Consider the following 25064-nt stretch of genomic DNA (forward strand, 5'->3'; position numbering starts at 1 on the left):
TGTCCGTATCCATGTTGGCTTTGGCCGTCTCGAGTCTAGGTGGCGGGTGTTGTTTGTTGGAGGTTACGTTGGTCGGAGTGGATTGTTGGCGGGAGTTGTATTTGGCGGTGTTTGGTGATTTGTTCTGTGCGGTTTTTTTGGGGTTTAAGTTTCCGTTCGCTTTTTTTGGTGTGGTTCTTTTAGTTGTGGTGTATTTATTTGGTAAGTTTTTTACCGTCTTCCTTTTGTAAAATTTGGCTATCCTTTTTTGTTTTTTTGGTACCAAAAATTATTTTTTCTCCTTTTGTAGGTTTCTTTTAGCTCTGCCCCAACGACCTTTTTGTTCTGTGACTTCTATATCCCGAGGTTGGTCGGAGGTCAGTATGTGGGGGGGCCATACGCGATGATGTGATGGCCAGATTCTTTAGGTAATTATTGGCACAAAATAAGTTATTTGACACAATCTCGAAAGGAAAATTTTTTACCTTCAAATTAATCGGTTGTTTATTTCCCATCTTGTGTTTTATTTCATAATATTTTGGAATGAAACGATGACTACTTCCTGCTCCCAAAAAATGACTTCATGGGGCCACATTGGATATATATGCTGGACCCAATTTTGAAACGCAACATTTGTGGAATCATGTTGGCATGCTCATTCGTCAACCAGTTCTTGATTTTTAGCTTATTTTTTATTATGGTGTTTGCTGGTTTTTACAGTTTGTTATCACTGTGTGTATTGTTTGTGACCCAACACTTTTTGGTTATTTGAATCAAAACAATTCTTTTCAACATTACAAGCAAGTGTAAGCAGGTTCACCCAAGGAAAAGTTGCTTAATGGCTAATCCTGTAATGTGTCAATTTGCTCATTATTTAACTATGCTTTGTGGGTAAAAACCAACACCAAAAGGTATTATGTAGAATCAGTATGTTTTTGAATCTTGGCCTAAGCAGGTTTACCTAAAAAATTTTACATGTAAATAAAAAAAACAACCAAAAAAACATCTGGTAACTCTCCAAACCTATTGTTAGTGTTAGGTGTTTCATGTGCCTGCTTTAAAAAAACAGCATAACACAGTCTTAGTTACATTAGTTTCAAATACTTGCTGCAAGAGTCTACTTATGTAAGTTTAAACAATCTAAGATTTTCAGACAAGGAATGAGACTGTATTCAAAATTTAACTTTTTATTGTAGAAAAATAATTCTGTGGAAAACAAAAAAAATTAGGGGCGCAGGATCCCCGCCATCCTATCCAGGACCACCAGCAGACCGCATCAGTTGGACACACCCGGCTAGGTCCGCCAAACGCCTCTGGTCCTCTGTGGGTTAGAAAATTGTGGTGCTTACTAAAATGAATCCATAATTTATGAATCTAAAAAAATACTCAAGCAAAATAGACTTAGCAAAAAGTGACAATAGTGTTGCAAAAACCACATTAAAAAAAAAACCTTGAACAATAAAAAAATGTAAAAACAAATAACCTTAAAAAACTAGCAACCGTAAACCAGAGATACAAGTTTGACTGTTTTGACATGTGGGATATGTGTATGGGGAAATCAGCTGTGAAATGTAAATACAAACAGATATATAACCAACCTTTCAAAATATTAAAAAAAGGAAAAGGCACAGACAAAGGATTACATCAACACATTTTCCTTACAAAAAAAGGATAAAAGGGAAACATACCGTTGTGAATGATGGCTTGCCCCGAAACCACTCCATCGTCCTCCTCGGAGGTGGTCACATTTCCCAAGGAGGTGGGAGGGGTTATAACTGACTCGGGAGATGGGGTGGTCAAGAGAGGGGTGGGTTGAGGGGAGGGGGAATTGGGATGGAGGGGAAATTGCCAAGAAGGATGGGCGACAGGGTCTGGGCAGGCTGGAGTGGAGGGGGAATTTTTGGAATTTTGGGGAGAGGAGGTTTGGCTGGGGGTTGGGGAGAGGGGGCGAGAGCGACGTCTTTGCCGGCGATGACGCCGTAGTCTTCGCTCGGCCCCTAAATGATGGGAAACAAATTGAGGTTAGTTTAGAACATCACCTTGCTAAACGCTAATTGTTTAACCAAAAAAAAGGAAAACATGCACACGCAGATATGAGTGAAAACAAGAAACAGACCAAACAAGAAAACATGCACACGCAGATCTGAGTGAAAATAATAAACAGGCCAAACAAGAAAACATGCACACGCAGATATGAGTGAAAACAAGAAACAGGCCAAACAAGAAAACATGCACACGCAGATATGAGTGAAAACAAGAAACAGGCCAAGCAAGAAAACATGCACATGCAGATAGGGCCACAAAGATAAACAGGAAAACCAAACAAAACATAACTTACTTTCCGCTATACGCATGCGAAAACATCCCAGCAAGCGGGGCGTCCGCCGTTGAAGGTCGGACCACCTGCGCTCCAGCTGGCCGATCTGTCGGCGTGAGCCGAAGGAACGCAGGCGGCCGTGAACCTCCGCATAGGCGGCACGCTTCTCCCGATTGCTGATGGGGGGAGGCTGGCTGGTGATACGCCTGTCCATCACCTCTGTAAGAACCAGAAGCTCTCGTTTGGTGAATGCAGAGGCTCTCATGATGGCAATGGTGTATTTTTAATAAAACATTTTTAATAAAGACCAGAAAATAATTTTGATTGGCTAATGTAGTTGGGAAATTAACAGGAACCATTCTATTGGTTAGTGTATGAGTCATGTGTTCGACAGGCCAAAAAATCTATTGTGAGTTATGATAGGCTTGATGCAGTGACATGCATAAGCTAATTTAAATAAAGAAATTAACCCAGTAAAATATGCGTGGGTAGAAACACGGAAAACAAATGGACAATTGGCTCAAACATGTATTTTGGCAAAAGAAAACCATTGTTTAAACCGTACGTATTCTGCGGGTAAACAAAAACACGGACAAGAGTAAAGTTTATTGAAAAAAAAAAAAAAAAAAAAAACGAACACATGTGAAGAGCAATTAAGCTAATTGATATATTGATTGGCATGATACGATTGAAGGAGGTAGGCAGAATGAACGAGCAGGTAATCAGAATCTGACAGGCCCACTTCCGGTTTGTACTTGTGAGTGCGTTCCCTGCAAGCCACATTGGGGATGTACACTCGCTATTTGGCTCGCTCGTTAGCTAGAGGAGGGGTCGGTAGACTTTGGGGAGGAAGTTTAGCTGCGTTCGAAATTACGTGCGAGCGCTTAAATTAACATATTTCGCCACGTACGCCGAACGTACGAACGGCCACTTGCGTCCGGGTCTGAATCAGGGCCACTGTTTGGCTGGAGCAAGCTAGACCCATCATGAGGTGGGGAACCTATGCCCCTGACAAGAGCCATAACAAATAAAAAAACTCAGTCACAAGCGATGCAATGTTATGCTATGATTTAGTGGGAATTTATATGTTCATGTAAATCTACTATATATATATAAATATATATATATATATATATATATATATATATAAAAGTAGAAGTTTGTTCATTGGTGAATATCTTTCACAGCTCTCTAGATAATGCCACATAAGCATGTCCATTAATGTGCTCTCTACCCCCTCCCTCATCTGTGTGTTCGTTTGTAGCTGGCTGGCTGGCTGTCGGGTGGGAGTCCTGCAGGATCAGCGCCCAGCACTGGTAGGAAAGGTGCCTCAGCTTTTTTAAATTGATGCCTGGCTTCTGAACCTATAGACAATCAGACCAGTAAGACAATATCAACTCACCACATCATGACTCCACCACCTCAATTTGGCACTGGGGAAGTTTAGCAGCAGACGTGAAGAGCTTACAAAGATCAACAGGAAAAGAAGATGCTGTAGAAGGTAGAAGACCTGGTGGTAAGAAAACAGAAGATGCCAGAAGAAGGAAAAAGATGCTGGTGAGATGGAAGCAGACACTGGGTCAAGCTTGAAGACTTCTGGATGCCTCAGTCCTGGTGGCAAGGCGGCTCTTGCAAAATAACTTATACTGGCCCTCCTTGCCATTCAGGTGAAGTCCAACAGGAGTCAAATAGCTGGTGAAGTCAAGCCAGCACCAAGAGTCAAGGGAGAATGCTTGGCAGGAGCAGCTCTGACACCTGCATGGAGAGACAGATGCAGAAGGTCCCCTCCTGTGTCTGATGAGGTCAGCTAGATCAGGTAAGGCCTTAGTGGGGCACTGCTTGTCATTTAAACCCTAGACACCAGGGTGTACCACTAGGCCCCATAGGTGTGCAATAGGCTCATGGCACCTTGGGCAGTAGGTCCCATAGATATTCCCTCAATTAGGTGGGCAATAGATTTATGGTACCATCAGCACTGGGCCCCATAGAGATTGGCCTGTTAGGTGGGAAGTAAGCCCATAGGTCCTCAGCATTAGGACACAGATATAGAAATCAAACTTGTTGATATATAGAGTGCGCTACTGCACTTTCCTCCATAATGCTCCATTAGATGTGTGTACTCACCAGCTCCATGGGGGCCTGAAATACCTGCGAGTCCTGTGATGCCTTACATATATAAACCAGCTGGCAATATGTATGCACCACACCACCTCCATATTAGGGTCCGTTCCATCAACACTGTCTTTGTTTCAAAACTGTGAGTACTGCTGTATCATCACTGAGCATTTCAATAAACACTAATTACTGGTTAAGTCTGTCTGCCTGGCATGTCTACCAACTATTATCTACTGGCGTCTACTACTAACATAACATCTAGTATACACATATCCACAGGTTATGGGTCTATGCACCCAGACACTACAGACACCATATAACTCTGCAATACATAAACATTAACCAGTGAAGCTGCAGATGGTGTTACAATTAGAAATGCATGTAGACACCCATGTTTTGGTTTTGGTTCTAAATAATTGTTGTGCTTTGGTTTTGGCAAAGCACCCTCAAGTGTTTTGGTTCGGTTTTTGTTTTGGATTTCTTTAAAAATAGATAAAAAACAGCTAATATCTTGTAACTTGGACCTGTTCTTGTTTCTGTAGTATTATTAACATCAATAATATTAATTTCCAGTAATTTCCAGTCAAATTTGACCACCTCATATCACCTGAAATCAGGAGGGAGGGACATAAATGCAATCCAAAATATGCAAGATTCGAGTTCTGAACTTGGTCGAAGACCCGAGTCAGGACTCAATTCTACTCAGAACCACAAACTGATATCAGCTGAGACTCGGTTCGACTTGGAACCCCAAAGTTTGAATGTGTTTGGTTTTCAGCAAAACCGAACCGCTCATCTCTAGTTACACTACACGGACACTGTAGCTGCGTCAATGACAAGCTTAATTAAACTTAATGGCTCAGAGAACTATGCCACATGGAAGTTTGCAATGGAGATGCAACTTAAATTTGAAAGGCTGTGGAAAGTTACATTTAATCCGGTTGACAATCCAAACCTAGATGATGTAGATAACGTCATGGTAACAATAGGTTTGGGTGTTGAACAACACATCTATTGTATCATACATAGAAAATGTCAGCACATGACATGTGCAGGCAGCAAGGCACATATTGTATAACACTAAGTTGAGTGAATAAGTGAATGAGTGGCTACATCAATATGATGATGCCCATAACTCAGCAATTAATGTCTGTAGGAATTGAAGTTGATGACAAGGAGTTTGACATGGTGATGCTACAGAACTTAACTTCTGAATTTAATTTCTTAGTGATATAGCTAGAAATTAATAGAGTCAAGCTATCTTCAGAGATCATTAGGACAAAACTGTTACAGTTCCAAGAATGTGTGCCAGTTGAATAAAGTGCTGAGAATACTGCATTACCAACTAAAGACGCAAAGCTCAGAAAATTCAAGTGCAAGCGTTATGTAGATACTTTGTAAGGCGCTGCGGAACACTTGTGGCGCCATATAAATAAATGATAATAATATGTATGTCATAAGAGAGGCCATAAAGCGCATGAGTGCAAGCTAAGAAACATGAATGTTACACAGAAAAAGAAGTGTAACAGCAAGAATGAGTCAGCTTTAAGTGTCACAGATGAGAAATCTGGTATATTGACTCACGTGCTACTAGACATTTCAGCTGCAATCAGCAGTAGTTCAGTTCACTGAACACATGTAATCCTATCACAGTCAGAGGAATAGGATATAAAGTACTTACAGCTACAAAAGTTGGAATTGTGTGCCTGATTTATTACGGATCGCTATTGCGATCACAGCTGCGATTATGCATGCAGTTCTGCTGCAAAAATATGCTAATGTTTGCAACTGCTCAGCCAGCATAGAGACACATAGAGATGCCCACTACCACTTCTCACATGCGTAAGAACTCGCAATCCTGCGTATACATCGGTAACATCGAGTAACATCAGACCCTCATGCAGAATTACAGCAAGACTGACATGTCTCAGAAATTGCAAGTCTCGTTGCACGCAGTGAGTACTCAAGCTGTGAATGCCGTAGCAGTGGCTAATTTATGCATCCCCAGGAAATGGTATTCAAACAGACAGGCACGCCTGTGTTTCTCCAACCACTCTCCCATCACCACCCCCATCGCTGACGTCCCGTCACTCACTCTGCAATAGCATTCTGTCTGCGTGTATGATCTCAGTGCTATCACAATCCTGACCTGCGGACATGCACTGCATTGCATATGCATGCACAGTACGCACCATCGGATGATCTACGTACGCTGTTGCAATTGTGATCCGTGATGAATCAGGCCTTGTGTCTGTACTCTGCAGTCAGCTCCTCCAGGTCCAGTCTCTGCCTAGCTACTGACAACACACAATCCTTCCAAAGTTCTCCATCCATGGAGCACCAGTGACTGGTGTCACACCCGTGATGTCATTAATGTGATGTTGCCAGTTAGCACCTCAGGGACTAGTCCAGGATTATGGCCCTGTAGGCTGCATAGGTGGTTCTCAAGCTTGAGTACCACCTAGGCTTGGTGGCTATACCACAGGTTGAGAACCCCTGATATATATGAATACATCACTTAGTAAGAGCTGAAATTAACAAAAAAAAAACAACAAAAACATATTTGCATCATATATAGTTTTTAGAGCCTGCTAGAGAACAAATAAAAACTGTCACATAAACACTAATTACAAATGGCTGAAAGAACCTCTTCAAACAAAAACAATATATTTTAATTTATAAAAAATAATTAATTAAAAATTATGTTTTCTTGGCACATCCTATATCCAAGTAGTTTATTTCTACCTCCTAAATTCTGGGAGATGACCTAAATAATTAATTTACCCAATAACATTATATTACAATCTGACCTAATTTACAATGACTCTGCTCTATAACTGGGGAAGTATTTCTAGGCTGCCAAACAATCATATACAGTAAGATACAGTGGCGTAACAACTGTGGGTACAGGGAGTGCGGCTGCTATGGGGCCCGGACCAACCCGGGCCGGCCCTCCCCCTGCACCTACGGTGCCAGGCCTCTGTTCGTGGCATTTCCCTCCGCATCCTCCTCACTCCCCCCATCACTCTTCTCACTCCCCTCTACTCCACTTACCTGCTCCGTGGTCGCGGCCCCTCGCGCTCCGTGGTAGCATCTTCCCAGTCAGCTCCGCCTCCGGCTCTCCCCATTGACTGATACTGGTAGAAGGCATGGTCGCCTCCTCCCAGCATCAGTCAGTGAGATGGAGCCCCGACCAGGAGAGAAGGTGTGCCTGCCCTGCACAGCACAACCATGGATCAGGTAAGTCGGGGAGTGAGGAGGGTGTGGGTCCCAGGCCAGGGGGGTCCACGGGGGCGGTAGGCTGAGAGGAGGGCCGCAGGCTGAGAGGGGTGCCTGTACATTTTTTTGCTATGGGACCCCCGTAGGTATAGTTACGTCCCTGGTAAGATATGATCCGCAAACATGCTTTTAAATATCTACAAATACATAGTTGAATATAGCTTACAAATATAAATGTAATCTGTTCCATTGCTCTTATTTGTTGGTAGCTTCTTAAAAACTCTACTAGCATTCTTTGCAAGAGGAAAAAGAGCAAGCAGGCTGATGCTGTTCAAAATAAAATATGTTTTTATATTCATTTTATTATTAGTAATTTATGTATTTTGGCACACACACTTGTAAGATGATGCAAAGCTTCTAGATAGAACTATTGTGAAACAACCTCAGAATCATGTACATTATCAATTTTATAGAAAAGCATTATTGTAACATTTAATTGGCCCACATTGTCTAGAGGAGTATGCTAGTGACATTGGGGTCATATATGATTGATAAATCATGTTAGGGGTATCATGACCTTTAAACATATTTTCTCCATGCAAGGAAAACTTTCTGTGGTTAAACAAATGACATTTAAAAAGAGAAGTCTCAGATACATCTGTTTTACTGAAACTTGATTGATATCTCCAGTTTGAAAAGTTTGCTCCTCATTAAATACACGGTCCACTTTTTTTTTTTATAATTTCCAGGCATGATTTAAAGTAGAAACTGTTGTCTTTAACACAAGATCTGGAAACTTCTTATTTTGAAGATGAAAAATAAGGTCATAACTGAATAGAGAAGTCCATGTAGTAGCAAACACATTTTTAGTCTCTGTTAGATAACATTGCAATAAAATGGATTAATATCAACTGTATTAACAATTTAATATTAATTCTTCACTTGCCTTTATAACACACCATCAATTGGATATAACTATCCAAATTTAGACATTTTGATGCATGGTTTAACAAATGTCTTTTTTCTCCATGGACTACCCAAGAAGGAATGAGCTTTGCTGCTGGCAGGCTCTCTGGTTGTGTCCCTATCTCATACCTCCAGGTGTGAGATACCAATGATAGACTAAAAATAGATAGGCCAATTCTGGTATTCTAGCTGACTGCGGTGATGTTATTACAGTACGTAGCACTTGAAGGAGCGTCAGAATAAGCTAGATCAGAACCAAAGAGTACAGTATAGTATATAAATATATTACTTGCACCTTAGTGACTCTTTTAACAATGCCAGCGACACCCCTTTCTTTAATTGAAACAAGGTCTTTTTTAAACATAAAGCTTCCTTGGCAGTTTCTGTAAGTGCCTTGTATTGCGCCTCTGTGGTGGATAGGTCTACAATGGGTTGCTTTTGGCTTGTCTAGATAACAACTACACCTATCAGTACAAACAGATGTCTTTTAACCTGAATTTCTGCTCCAACGGATGCATGACACTGACTGTGTGCTTCCACTTTCTTTATATCTACTACAGGTATTGAATGTTTTATCTAAACTCTTATCAATATAGTTACCCATGGACCCTGAACGGATTAGAGCCTCTGCTGGAAACCGTTGTTTCTTGTAGATTAATGATGAGTGATAAAGAGATGTGACAATAGGGTAGCGACAGAGCTGACTTAGTGGAGTTAATATTCAGAGGGAATATTCTAAACTGACCACAATCCTCTCTCTTTATGGAGTTGGAGGCCTGGCATTTCCCAAAAGCTTCTTTCTTTTCCCTGTTAATGAACATTCCACTAGGAAATGCTTGAACTAGCACAGTATAGGCATAAATTCATATCTCTGTGCTATAGGCTCTCATCCATTCGTTCCTTGTATGGGCTCTGGTTCTGGGGTTCCAATGGATGAGCTTCCTGGGCATATTCCACTGGTTGAGGTGAAAGGAGCATAATTATGGAGAGATCTCTTTTTCTCCTTTCTGTTTTCTGTTAACTGGGCAGCAATGGCTATGCAGTGATCCATGAACTCTTCTAACCCATGTGAACTAAACTATCTTTGATATCTTCATTTAAACCTTTTCTAAAGTGGTGTTCTTTAGCTGCCATATTTCAATCAATGTCACTCATCCACTGCCTAAACTCCACCACATATTCCAAAACTGAACAAACTCCATGATCCAAATTCACTAACTTCGCTTCAGCTGTGGCCGCTTGATGTGGGTTGTCAAATGTCTTAGCAAAAGCATGTATAAATAGAGGCAAATAATTTTATATTAGTTCCAGACTCTATAAATATGGCATGGCCCATGATCTTGACCTTTTAACAGTGTCAGAATTAATCCAAACTTTAGGGCATCATTATGGTACATTAATACAGAAAGAAATGATGTCCCCCATTAGCGCAAGAAAGGAGCAGCTAGAAATTATACCAGTGTTATCGGTCACTTGACATACAAATTATACATAAAAAAATAATAATAATTTGCGCTCCACTGATAGGATAATCTCAATAATTCACAAATACATTGCAAAGTTGTATTATTGTTACCCTCCTTTTCTTTTTTTCAAATCTTTGTTATAGTTTCCAAATGTTCTCCAGAAAATTCTCTCCAAAGAATATAAAAATATAACAGTAAAAAGGTCTTATAGTGTATTAAGCCGCAGGGTAACTTTGATGCTTTTAATTTAGCTGCCTGAGACCATCTGTAATGGATATAGTTGCAAGTTCTTTTACTGTGAATAATATTATAATATTTCAAATTCAGAAATATGTAGCTCTTTCTAAGATACACATAGATACTTTACAGTCTTTGTTAATCAGTGGCAGGACTACACCGATCCTAACAATCGCACTGCCTAGGACTGTTTCCAGTGAAAACAGGACTCAAGATCCGATTAAAATTTTATTGAGTCATATTTCACACATGAAAGAATGTCCAAGGAGGTGATTTAAAGAGACCTTTATGGGAATCTACGACATTTTTTACATGTAAGCATACGTGTAAGTTGATTACTACTGACGGAACACGAGCACGAGGTGTGGTATTTGTACATTTACGAAAACACGAGGGTTAAAAGATACCAATATATGGATGAGACATCTTGATAGATTTAAGTATTGATGTAAGCATCATATCTGTGATACACATGCTGGGTGGCTTTTCATTTGAATCAAAGCAATTACAGCATTTGCTGTATAGATTTAGGGCCAAATGTAATAGGGTGAGAGTTTAGAAAAAACATTCGGAAACTATAACAGAGATTTGAAACAAAGAAAAGGAGGGTAACAATAATACAACTTTGCAATGTATTTGAGAATTATTGAGATTTTCCAATAATTATCGGTGGAGCACAATTTTTTTTCCCCGGTCATTATGGTACATGTTGGGGTGCATCCGACCTACCAAAGTACACACTAAGCCATAAACTGCCTATAATTAGCCCGGTTCCCATCAAATTTTTCAGGTAATCGGTGGCTCAACATGGGTAACAACTGACTCTGGTCTTGCATATCCCTGAGGTTTCTGAGGAGATGCAGCCTGAATTTCATCCAGATGGGTTGGCATAGCTGCAAGCTGTGCTTGTAAGGCATGTACTGCCTGAACAGAGATCCTTAGTTCTGAACCTCTACAGTTTCCATGTTTTCTCTGGTCAGGTGATTCTGTCACAGAAATATGAGTTGATACTCAAATATAGTTTAGAAAGACCCCTGTGGTAGATGTTCAGAATTATATGATACCAATAATGAGCAACTAAAATGATAACTGAATGGAATGTTGCTCACCAGGAGATCCATAAGGTTTTGAAGCAGCAAGTAAAGGCAGAGATCAAAATCCAGTCCTAGTTCAAAGCACAGATATCCAACATGCGAAGGGTTAAAGGAGTAAACAAAGGCAGTAATCAAAGTCCAGTCTAGATTCAATGCACATGTATCTGACAGAAATTGTTTAAGAGAACAAACACAGGCAGTTGTCGAAGCCCTGTCCAAAAAGTGTCCATCAGGAGGTAATCCAAAGGGACAGGCAACGGCAAGGTCCAAAATCCAGTCCAAAAGTCAGATTAATGCAGCATCCAAGTTGAAGTAGCAAGTACTGTCAAGTGAGACACCCTTTTAAAGGAAAGGGGAGGGCACCTTCTACCGGCATTAGCTGAGCGCTTCTGAGCATGTGCCCAGCTAATGTTACATTCCTGCTACCCGGCATGGACCACACACCAAGCACCCATTGGCACCCTAGGGGGAGAGAGCGTAGCTGCAGGACTCTGAAGCAGCAATCTGGTTGTGGTGAGCAGGCTACATTATGTGACACAGGATCTGAAATCCCATTCTTTATTAAAACCTACCAGCTCTCATCCTAACTCACACCTCTGTGTAGCTCACATATTGACTCACCCCTCTGTATAACCCATATCCATCTGCCTCTCTCCTATATATTGTAAGCTTTCATGAGCAGAGCCCTCTTCCCTCATGTGCTCTTTCTTTCCTTACTTCTACCATTATCTCCTGCCCCTTGCCAACAGCAGCACTGAACTTTTTGGTTTGGCCGATGCTGCTGCCTTGTGGGTATGATAACTACTGTATATGAAGTAATGTTTATATGATTGGTATCTCCTATATTCTGCACAGTTTGGAACTGTAAGTTTTTGCACTTTATGGCTTGTTATGTTGCACTATATCACTACTGTATATGCACTTTGTAAGGCACTGCGGACCCCTTGTTATGCTCTAGAATATAATAATAATAATAATAATAATAATAATAATAATAATAATAACATTGCAGTGTATGTGGCAATTGTACATGTATACTGCAAGAGAGTGGGAACTGTACTTGCCACACATCCAAATGAAGATAATGACCAACGCCATGCCTCATATTACATATTTTTATTATCGGTGAAAAAATTTTATTCTGTAAAATATTAAGGTGCTTGCTATGTAACATAACATTTGTGACTTTTTTTGGTTAGACAAACCTAAAAACTATAAAACTTAATTCTGCTATTATAAGAAAACATAAAAAGCTAATAGTATTCAAAGTATTTATCCAAATGGAAACATTTTTACATACAGTACCTGCTTAAAAATGATACTGTAACTTACATTATCTCTATGGAATGTCATGTTCCTCTGTTTCTATGGTAACATTATTAGACTGAATTTGTCTCTGAAAAAGAAATGGGATTGGTGGCTTTTCTTATAACTTCTGGATGCAGGTTTTATAAAAGTCTTACATTTTATTATTGGGACAGATTCTGAATAGCTTCAAAAGCATATAGGTTAAAGCTTTGAAACACTTTTCTTGTGCATTTTCCTTCCAATTACCACTTTACCTTGAAACAGAATATCTTTAAATAGTTGCCTATCTATATGGAGTCATTTCCATTCAGGATAGAAGAGATGAGCTATATAATTGTTCAAATTTGTTGTCTTATTTTTTTAAATTGTAGCTTTTCCTAAACTGTCACCATTTGGAGGATTTTTTTTAATTAAATCAAATCAATTGCTGTACATAAGAATAGTAGGCTTGTCAAATGGAAGACTGTTTTTCCAAGTGTGGCAATCTAATTGTCTACAATCATAATATACAAGTTTTACAGTAAGCTACAGTGAGATGTCAATAAAATGTTATCTAGTTAACTGAACCATGTTATATTTCTGCATTATGAATAAAGAATGAGTGATATTGACATGCACTGTTCTTATTTACTGTGCTTAAGCATAATAATGGAAGACATGGATTTGGGAGTGGTACTAACTCCATCTCTGCAGAGCATGAGTCCAACTCATGCTCTACATGGACAAACTGTATACACAAATTACCTTCTCCCCACCATTCCTAAAGACTGTAGAGGGGTGCTGGTGGTTGAGGAGGTAAATGCTTTTAAATAGGAGAAGGACTTTAAATCTATATATCTCCCCACCAGGGATGAACTGGGGCTAGCAATTGGTCCCAGCATTCATTCCATGTATAAAAAAAGTGGTCGAGACTACAAGTCATGGGGCATGTCCTTGCATCACACCACATTTTTGAGCGGCTTTCTCAACATGTGGCACTCTGGAGGCAACGAACAGGTAAGTATAAAGACTAGGGCCCCCTGGACCAAGGGGCCCGTGTGCACCGCACACCCTATAGATACGCCTCTGGTTTAGTGAAACTGTTGGCAGTAGGGAGGAGAGAAGGAAAAGCATATACAAGGCAGGGGTGGCCAAAGCGTCAATCACGATTGACCGGTCAACAGTGGACACTCGCCCAGTCGATTGTGATGGAGACCCTGAAGCAGCCAATAAAAAGCATTCTGAATCTCATTGGCTACCTGTGCCAAACAGAAGCATTGGCAGTTTCTGTTGGCTGTCAATGTGACAGCAATAGCCAATAAGAATTAGGCTGATTCTTATTGGCTAACGCTATCACATGTAACAGCCTCCATTGCACTGGCTTCAGAGAGCCAGGCTAAGGGGAGGCATTGAAGCTGCTGCTGGCCTGCTAGTGCTGCCACAGCTGAGTGATGAGAGGGAGTGGAAGCTACTTTCTCTCAGATAGGTAAGGTCAGTCTTCTTTGGAGGGCTGGGGCAATTAATGTATGTTTTATTTTTTTCTGTTGGAGAGAGTGTTTTATTTTTCCCTTTGGGGGCCAATGTAAGATTTTTTTGGGCCAACCCCCACACCCATTGCAGTGTGACCACTCCCCCTTTGGCACACTCCCTTCTTTGGATGCACACAAATGTCCATGCTTTGTAGATCACAAAAGATTTCAACTTTTAGAATATATAACCATGTGCAAAATTCTGGCCAACCCTGCTGTAAGGGAATAGGGCCCTGCTTGAGAGAGCTTACAATCATTTCCCTGTTATTCCCTTCTGTATTGTAGTTCCTAAGCTCTTCACTGTAGGATAAAAATACAACCTTTATTTGCAATGTATTGGTCCATCCTGCAGACAACATATGTCCTCTAGTGATAATTGTCTAGGTGGAAAAATCAATAGGTTGAAGATGTGGTTTCTTATGAGGCTAACAATGAAATTACACAGCTAGGAAATGGAGGGAAAAGCCATCTTGTGTATGTGTAAGCTACAGAGAAAGGGAGGGAAGAGCTGGTGCCAGGTCTTTGCTGTGAGCAAACTTAAACCCACAGACCTTGCAGAGGAACATTTCCTTGAGAAAACTCCATTTCACAGGCACGGAGCAGGAGGAAAGGGGCAGCTAAAATGCAGACTACCATGCTATTGAAGTGCCTGCTCTAGTTGCTAACACCATCTGTTACCCATTGTAGTGTATGGGCTATACTTCACAAAATTTACCAGGAGAGGGATCCTTAGGACCCCTCCTCAAAAATGGCCATTGGCATATACATGGTCTAATGACTGAGCATGTGCAGTGGGATGGAAGGGTTCCGAACCCGGAAGTAAAGTGATCATATTAGTGATCACTTTACTTTTATACATCGCAGACATGGGTTCCTATGGTAGCCCTTGTCCGTGGATGTGAAGATTAGCAACTGCTGGGAATCTTTCAGTTCTTGTTGCCGCCATAAGAATTATAATTATTGGGACCAATACCCGATAATTGATAAATTTGCCCCTTAGTCTTTGTACCAACAATAGTTTTACTAAAGCAACTAATAGGTAACCTGTGCAAAGTAATTTAAAAGAGTTTTATATAATGTGATAACTTTGGGTAATTAGCTCGGTAGATTGGTGGATTGGTGCAGTGTTTAGGTGCTGAGTCACAACTCATAAAGTTCATAGCACGACTGAACACCAATGACAACAACCTCATTTTCACAGCCGATTATAGCAGAACTAAGATCAATTTCCTGGATCTTGAGATCTATATTGAAAACAATACTATACAAACTAGAACATTCAGGAAGAAGGTAGATGTCAACAGCTTCATCCTACACAATAGTTGGCATCATCCTAATTCGTTGAGAGCAGTACCCAAAAGTCAATATATTAGACTGAGAAGGAACTGCTCTAAGAAGGAAGAATTCATTAAACAAGGACAAGAACTAACAACTCAGTTCATCGAAAAAAAGTATGACAACACCACATTAGGAGAAATTTTCAGGGAAATTGAACATATAGAGAGAGACACTCTTTTGCAATACAAGGACAAGGGGGGAGCCCAATCAGACAATAAGATCCTTTTTATAACAAATTTTTCCAAACAATATAAGGATATACAGAAAATTGTCAAAAAACATTGGCCACTACTGTTAGAGGATGAAACACTAGCAGACCAATTACCGCCATATCCAACCATTATATACAGGAAAGCACCAGATCTAAGATCAAAACTGGTGCGAAATCACATTGCCCCCACCACCAAACGGCAAACTTTTATAAACAATGATAAACCTAAGAACGGATTCTTCTACTGTGGCAATTGCCCAGGATGTATGAATGGCCATAAACGGAGCACCAAACCCATAACTACTTTCAAATCACAACACACGAACACCGCATATGAAATAAAAGACAGAATCACATGCGATAGCAAGAGAGTGATATACTTACTCGAGTGTGGATGTAGGAAACAGTATATAGACCGGACTATAAGACCATTGAGAATACGTATCAGTGAACACATACGTAACATTAAAAAAGGCCTAGATGACCACAACATATCAAAACACTTTAAAGACTTCCACAACAGTGATCACAGTTCACTATCATTCATAGGAATACAGGAAATTAAACCGAATTGGAGAGGAGGTAATTTCATAAACAAAATCAATAAACAGGAACTCAAATGGATGCACGAGTTGAGGACATTTACACCAAGGGGTCTCAATAAGGATAATGAAGTCATGTCAATCATATGTAACTAGTATTGATATTATCACCTGGGTCATTGGTACTTTATCCTTGAAGCTCAGTTTAGCTACACTTATCCACTCTGGTCATTTATAATGTAACAAACAGCTTCTAACATAAATTTATCCTGCTAGGTCTGTACTATTTCATACTGATTATTGATCAACTCCTTTAGACATATAGGGGATTATCATTTCGATGGTAATCACAATGGTATTAGCTACACTTCCAAAAGGCTACATCTATGGTTAACTACCAATATACACTGTCACTGTGTCAGAATACATGATGGACAGCAGCTCACACCAACCCAGAGGGTCTATCAGTTAAACCAATCATCACAGCCGTAATTGCATACGTGAAGACCGCCCCATGACTACTTATGGAGACTTCTGCACTACAAGTATTACCTCCTTGAAAAAGGCCTAAAGGCTGAAACGCGTTGGAGATTACCCCACCACAAGTCATCTTCATTCTTTTTAACTTATTTTTTGCGACTACCCAAGATCCCAGATCAACGTGCACTTTGCAAAGACTTAAACAACTGCTATCAAATTTTCATACTGCCTGGCAATACACCATCGCTCGGAATCCTCCAGTCACGTGACCAACCCTGGAAGCAACCCCGGAAGCAAGCACCGTCGACTACTGGACGTGAGCCGGCAGGACAGGAGCGGTGCCCGCTTGGGTAGAGAGGTAAGTCCGCCAACTGCAGTGGAGAGCACCCGACACACTGCTCTTACAAGCGGTGTAGCCGTGCTGCTCCCCCCGCAGACTCCTGTGCACATCCCGGTGCGGTCCGCCGGAGGTAGCCTGTTCATTCAGGCACCATCTGGCGCCTGAACTGCTGGGAATACTTGCGCTGAAGTCAGGCAGCCTCTCCCCATCAGCACTCACCGTACTCACTGTCCAAAGAAGACTATCCCGGGCATCTACAACTTTATCCCCTCGTTCTTCACAGCCACTGACTTAGAGGGACGCCGCTCACGGAAACCAAACCCCCCCCCCCCCGCTGCATCTTGATTTTTGAAACAACATTTATTTGAACATTTATTTTTCTACTGATAACGGAAATCAGTTCCTACATTATTCATCAATACAACCTTTATCCATTTGACTTTTATACTTTGCATGTGCATGTTTTCTGGCCTACTGTGGTTTAGAGCTTAAACCAATAAATTATCCTTATTTTATTCCCTATTGTCTTTTTGACCTATTGTGATATATTCATATTCAGGACATTTTATCTATATTTACCTCCATGTTTATATATGATCAGGTTTAGGCAATTCCTGTTTATGTTTAGTGTCGACATCTATGCACTTTTGTCATTAGGGACTTATGTGATTCATTTGGCATTGTACACCACAGGGAACGAGTGATTAAGAACATTATTCCTTTTCTACTATTACAAGTAAAGGTTGAGCGCTACAACAGCCTTCTTTGATCTGGTTGGTTAATAGCCTGGCAGCTGCGTTTTGTACCATCTGCAAATAGTGCAATTCTTTTGCTGGGAGTCCATGGTAGAGGGCGTTGCAGTAGTCTAGGCGTGATTATATAAATGCATGTATGGCTTTAGGCAGATCTTCTGAGGGAATTAAGTGCTTGATTCTGGCAATGTTCCTCAGATGAAAGAATAAGGATTTGATTGTGGCTGATACCTGATGTTTAAGTGTCAAGCCACTATCCAGGATAACACCCAAGATTCCGCACATGTTCATTGTTTTGTGAAGGGGTCAAAACCCACAACATGTGTGCCAGATTGGCTTGCATCCCACTTTTAAGTGGCAAGGCATCACTCTTGCTGGGTTCTGGCTGGGACTGGGAGCAGAAGACCAGTTAGGACTAGGCACAGAGTGGTCACTGTGCTATTGTACTGCTGGCTGGGGGGAGGATCTGCAAGTGTGTCACATGACCTCCTCCCTGCACAATGAGGGGAGGTCACAGTTTTCTCAGAGTCATTGCTGCTCTACATTGAGGGGCAGCCAAGAGGAGGATAGTGTACTGTTCCACCTCTCTGCATGGGCTCCAGTTTCAAATTAAATTTTTGCATATATGGACTATGAGTGTATCTGGAGGGGTATAATGGCATGCCAGGGGCATGTGGAGAAGTGTGATGGCATATAGCGGGTATGAAGAGTATGATAGCAAATAAGAACCATGCCATTCCACTCCCTCAGCCTCATGCCCTCATGCCCTGGGTGTAAGCAGTGATTGCACTGCCCTTGATACAGGCCTGGTATTTAACGATCCATATGGCAGGATCAACCTACAGATAGATTTTTTTTCCACATCATTAGAATTGTAGTATTTATTGATATTTTAATTAATACATTTTTCCTGCCGCTGAGCATGCAAACATGCTTTTATATATTTATTATATTTCCAATATTTTGCACTCCACCCATCAGTAACTGACTAAGAGGATTTAACTGTAATTATCTCTCTAGCTAGGACATTGTGGTGCCTTCAAGTGGGGAACTACTGTCATATTGTCACAAGATTTTGCTAAATAAATAAATTGTAATTTACAGGTGTAGGCACTTCATTTATATTACTATTAATAAATTCAGCGCTGGCAAGTAAAAGCTTCCAGGTGCTTTCTAGAAGAGAAGAATCTATTGAAATGATAATGTGCTGTGCTTATATTCACTGCATATTTTATTCAAAACTTCCATAAAACATGAAAGGCATAAGTAATTCTGTACATTTGTAACATTACCTTAACAGGTGATATTTTATCTTCTTTTAGTAGCAAGAAAATAGTATTAGTGACAAATTTGTATGGAACAGATTCATTCATAAAGAAAGACTGCTCAGATATTATGAATGACTAATAGGAAGTGCGTGGGATAAAAACTAAGGGGTCTATTTACTAAGCAGTGTTAGGAGACAGAGTGAAAAGTGATACGGTGCCAGCCAATCAGCTCCCAACTGTCATTTTTCAAACACAGCCTGTGAGATGGCAGTTGGGAGCTGATTGGCTGGTACCTTATCACTTTCTTATCACTTTTCACTCTAAGGGGGGTATTTATCAAAGCTCAGAGATAAAACATTGTGATAGATTAGGGGGAATATGTACTAAGCCTTGGAGAAAGGTAAAGGGGATGGAGATAAAGTACAAACCAATCAGCTTCTAACTGTCACTCTACAAGCTGTATTTGAAAAATTACAGTTAGGAGCTGATTGGTTGGTACTTTATCTCCAACCACCAACCAATCAAGTTCTAATTTACATTTTACAGACTATGTTTAAAAAAATACAATTAAGAACTGATTGGTTAATACTTTATCTCTCACAATGTTATCTCTCTCCAAGCTTTGATAAATACCCCCTAAGGACGTACTGTACTAAAGGGGCCTATTTACCAATTAATATTTGCAGGATTTCTGGTAACAGAAACTGAGCCATATATGGTAACTAATATACAGATGTTGAACTATATATTGTGGCATCTACTCATTGACCTCCATTGCAGGTTGGTACAATCATTCATGGTTCAGTGAATATCAGAAAATACTATAACTTTAGGTCTTGACATGTGCAGGGCTGCCAAGAAAAATCTTGGGCCCCGGTACAGCAATTTCCTGGGGCCCCCACTGGAGGGGGTGTATCCACAGCATGTTGGGGGCAATGCTGATCCACATTCGGGGGAGGGGGGGGTGTCTCGCACGTGAAGCAACCACTCACAGGAGCATGATAATAATGAAATGTTGAAATCTTGACCGTATATTGATCTAAACTCGAGATTAACATTTCATATATTCTTTTCTTCTTAGAGGCCCAGTTGTCTGCAGCTTTTTCATAATAAAAGTCTGTAGGATCTGGTCCTAGTGACATCAGCATCAGTTTATTTAAGGTGTTCTGCTTCATGCGATTCCTTACACAGGTTTTAATTAGTTTTAGAGTAGAAAATCTTTAGAACGACCCAGATACTGCCAGCTTGCTTTTTGGACACAAGTACATTTTTTTTAAGAGCTGACCAGATACTGCCCCACTTGCTTTTTGCACACAGATACCCATCCACACTTGCTAACCGGACAGAGATGGTAGCACTGCCCAGATACTACCCCATTTTCTGGCTGGAATGATAGCCAGCTCAAATACTGCCCCACTTGCTCGCTACACAGAAGGCCAAGAAACACACAACACGCAGCTGCAGAAATGCAGAGTGGATGCAGGCAGTCCACTCTCTTTACTATTCACCTGTGAGTTAGTGTAGAGCGACTTTCAGCAATGGCGACTTTCAAGTGACTTTTCAGGGGGATTTAGCTGGGCGAATCGCTTCAGAAATTATGCATGTGGAGAACATGCATATACAGTACATACAGTATATCTAGAGTGGTGCACTAGGAACCCACAGTAAACTGCTGGCTGATAATGACTAACAAATTGTAATGTTCTTGTAATGTTATCATATAGTTTATATAATCACAACAAATAATGATTTCACAAAGAAATCATGACAAAAAACGATGTATGGCTAATCAGCATGTTTAATAAGGATAAATTCATAGTTTACCTATTACCAGGGGCAGATCCAGAAAATAATGATGGGGGGCACCATGGTTATGGGGAACGTGATTGCAGGGGTGTGGCCAGGCATGGGATTGGGGATGTGGCCCCAAACGTCCGCTGTGAAAACATAGGGGCATATCCAAGTAGCCGCGGGAGTTCACCCCCTTTGAGCAATTGTCGGCCAAAAGTCCAGCGACACAGGGTTAAGCTACTCAATGAAATAGCTTTGTCCCCGTGCCGTTAATTCGGGTCACGTGCGCGTGAACACACTGATGCCGCCAGACCTGCGGAATCAGTGTGTTTTTAATTCTCGTGCGAGTCAGAATAGGCCATTTTTCCACGGATATTACCTCGCTCCTCCATGAGGTGCGAGGTAAAGTCTGACAGCGGGGACTCGCATGCAGGGTCTTGGGGACTCCTGCGCGAGGAATCCCCACTAATTGAATCCCGATCAGCGTGAGAATTAGCCGCAGGACTGGATATGCCCCATAGTGTTCACCTTTGTTGTGCTAATTGTTATAGCAAATGAACATCCCACTTATATTTTGAGTAGCTCTAGAGATTGATGTTAGTAAATGGAAGTGCTGGGATGTAAATTTAAAGTAGATGGCCGCAACCATCACCCCAGCAGCAACCAGATAAAATACCCCTGCTTAACACCCCAACTGGACCTAGAGACACCGTTATCAGCCCTACCAACACTCCAGCAGCACCCAAAGTTACACTCCCACCCCTATGACCAACCCCAGCAGCACCCAGAGACACACTTATGCCCTCTACCAAGACCCCAACAGCACCCAGTTGCCCTCCCCCCATCACCAACACCCCAACACCAGCAGCAGTTACACCCCCCCCACCTAACACAAGCAGCAGTAACACACTCCCACCCCTTTACCAACACCATTTACCCCCCTCTTACCAACACCCCAGCACCAGTTACATACTGCCCCCCTTACCAAAACCCCAACACCAGCAGCACTTACAAACCTCCCCCTTACCAACACCAGCAGTACACTAGTAAAAAAAACAAACCTGATGCTGGTCTTCCAGTCCGGGTTGGCTCTGTAGGGCTAGGCCGTACTGCTCTCAGCCTCCCGCACACGTGTCACAACAAGCAGCCATGCCCAGGAACAGGAAGCTCCCATAGCAGAGCTTAAGGAAGCTGAGCTTCTCAGGCTCAGGACCTGAACATTGCTGCTGCTGCTGCTATTTATCCGGATAATCCGGCTATCTGTAACCACAGCTGCCCGGCTTCAATTCCAATTAAACAAAAAAATATGCCAGAAAATGACAGCCAGAAACCCCCCCCTCGTGTGATGATGATGATGTAATCATCTCGCGCTCACGCAGGCAATTCAGGTCCGCAGCAGCGCGGCTACAGGCTGCATTGCAAGTGAGTGGCACACACTGTGACAGACAGACTGTCACAAACAGTGTGTGTCACTCACTTGCAATGCAGGCAGTGTGGTTATAACACCCCCAACTGCCACATGCGGAGGCAAATAAAAAGAAAAAAATAGGTTGGGGGAAAAAAAACGGTGATGTGTTACAGGTGGCCCGGGCCCCCTGCCAGGTCTAGGCCCGGGTAATATATACCTGCTCCCCCCCCTCTCGGTGCCCCTGGACATGTGATATGTGTACAGTACCAAAAGTACTATATCAGATAGATTGAAGGGTAGTGCAGTCTGTTTCGGTATAATTAAACATAACATTTCATTTATTGTCAAAGTTATAAAAAAAACATTTACAGAAATAACCATCAGGGTTTTTTTAAAAAAACATTTGTATCATGAGTGGCTTGCAATACATCATGAGCAGAGTTGTAACTAGACATTTTGGTGCCCTGTTCCAGAATGAGCATTGGCGCCCCCCCTATTTTATAAATAATGAGATAACACACCCGAAAAAGGGCCATGGCCATGGGTAAGGGTCAGGGAAGAGATGGGGGAGGCCAGGATATGCTGGGGATAAAATAAGAGGAAACTATAAGTGAAAATAATAATAAACAGAAAATTGACAGGCCCAAACAGTGCCCACTGCCCTGCAGTGCCCTGTGCCATGACAGAGGTCGCACTACCCTAGTTACGGTCCTGATCATGAGTGGCTTGCAATGCCTTTACTGTGATCAGAGGGAGCTTTAAATATATTCATAAAGTTAATATTAACAAACTTTATAAGGTGCATGTTAAAAAAACGGATGAGAATCCATTTTCTATAATCCCTTCTCTATAATTCAGGCTGAAAGCAGCTCCATGACCCAGCATGTGCAATTACTTGTATTACTATTGGCTGCAAACGTGATAGGCTGCACAGCTAGAAGAAAGCAAATGCAGCATGGAAAAGGGCCATCAAGACTCTCATAAGTGCCTGTATCATAGAAAGGATCTATAATCTAAAGTCAGTCAGTATAACCCCTCCTAATACCTAATGTGTGATAACGAGTCAGATATCTTTATCCGAATAATTCCTAAGGGGGTGCAACCACGGAAATATACGTCAAACACACCATTTCCAAAGAAGGTGTAAAAAAGAAGTCTGTATTGGTGCACATACACACTGACTGAAATTAATTTAAAATAAAATCTTTATTCAAATCTGTTAAAACATGTATATGCTCAAGTAAGTGAAATAAAGTTAAAATAAAAAAAAGTGAAGAAAAACTTTAAATGAAAATTGTGAATTAAAATAAGAACCAAAGAGTCTCCTCAATTATTTGTCTGTTTATTATTTATTGTTATTTTCTTATGATTATCGTTATAAAAGAATGCTGTTTAAATCTCCACCTTATTGGTCATCCCAGTCCTGTGACTTTATTCTTTTTACTATCAAGACTATTCAACAAGTCTGAAAAAAGGCTGCTGGGATATTTAACAGCAATCCCTGTTGAAATAACAATTACAACTATGTAATAAAGTTAAAACATTGTTGCCAAATATATTGTTTTGCTGCAACAGTTATTTTTTCCTGCAGCAATTCTGTCTACAGATCACCTCACACACTGGGAGAAATGCATATGTGTCTAATATCTTGAGATCTATTCGTGTGTTTTTTTTTTTAAATATAGGTAGAAAGTTTGCAGAAAATAGATGTATACCTATTCAGCTAAAGACAATTGTTATTCTCATCTTCTCATACAAGTTTACATACCTAAAGTGTAGACACAATAAATCAAAATTCTAATTCTTAGCGCTAATATAATGTTAAAAAACAATTGGAACAAATATGGATAGATAATGGGTGACTTTTATATAGAGAGCGTCAAAAAAAATCTTTCTATTATAAGCAGCAGATTGAATCAATGTGCCTGTGGCAGCACACTAAAATACACCTGGAGACCAGGTGTACCAAACATGTACAAAATGAGCTCAATACCCGCGCTATGAAATGGTATAAATAATATGTAGAATATGAAGAATAGAGATTCCAAAAGAGATGATATGAGCAGAACACCATACAAACAAAAAATTGTAATATAAAAAATAATTTTACTATGATAAATTCGTTATGACCGGTCAAAAATAAGAAAACAAAATAGAAATGAAAATAAAAAATATATATACACATACAAAATAAGCAATTGCAATGTTAAAAGTTAATTGGCTGTTAAGTTACTATATTATCCCAAAATAACTCACAAAAATAATAATAGTAATAATCAGAAAAATCACTGGAGGAGGTGGATCCAAAAAATATTTTTAAAAACATAAATAGTAATCCATACTGTTCGCATCTATGTTAAATAGTCCTCAGTCTCACCGGAGATAATGCACTATTTGTTACAAAGTCACAGCAGCCTATGGGCCTGATTCAGAGCCACTCGCTAGCGGCAGTACGCTCGTTCCGAGCGATGTTCGCACATCTGCGCATGCGTACGGTTTTTAGTACGCATGAGCGAACCAGTCAGTGCGGCCGAAAATCGTTTGTACGCTATATAGCGAGTGCCTGCTATTTTGAGTGACAGAATGAGGCGTATGTGGGTGGTAACAGGGGAAGGTGCTTGAAAACGGGGGAGTGGAATTCGAACGCAGGCGTGCTTAAAGGTCAAAACGGGCATTTTAAGGGAGTGCATAATTAATACAGCAGCGTCATTGACCACGTCACTTG

This window comes from Taudactylus pleione, unplaced genomic scaffold (assembly GCF_031769625.1).
Source record: "Taudactylus pleione unplaced genomic scaffold, aTauple2 ptg000539l, whole genome shotgun sequence".
Lineage (NCBI taxonomy): Eukaryota > Metazoa > Chordata > Amphibia > Anura > Myobatrachidae > Taudactylus > Taudactylus pleione.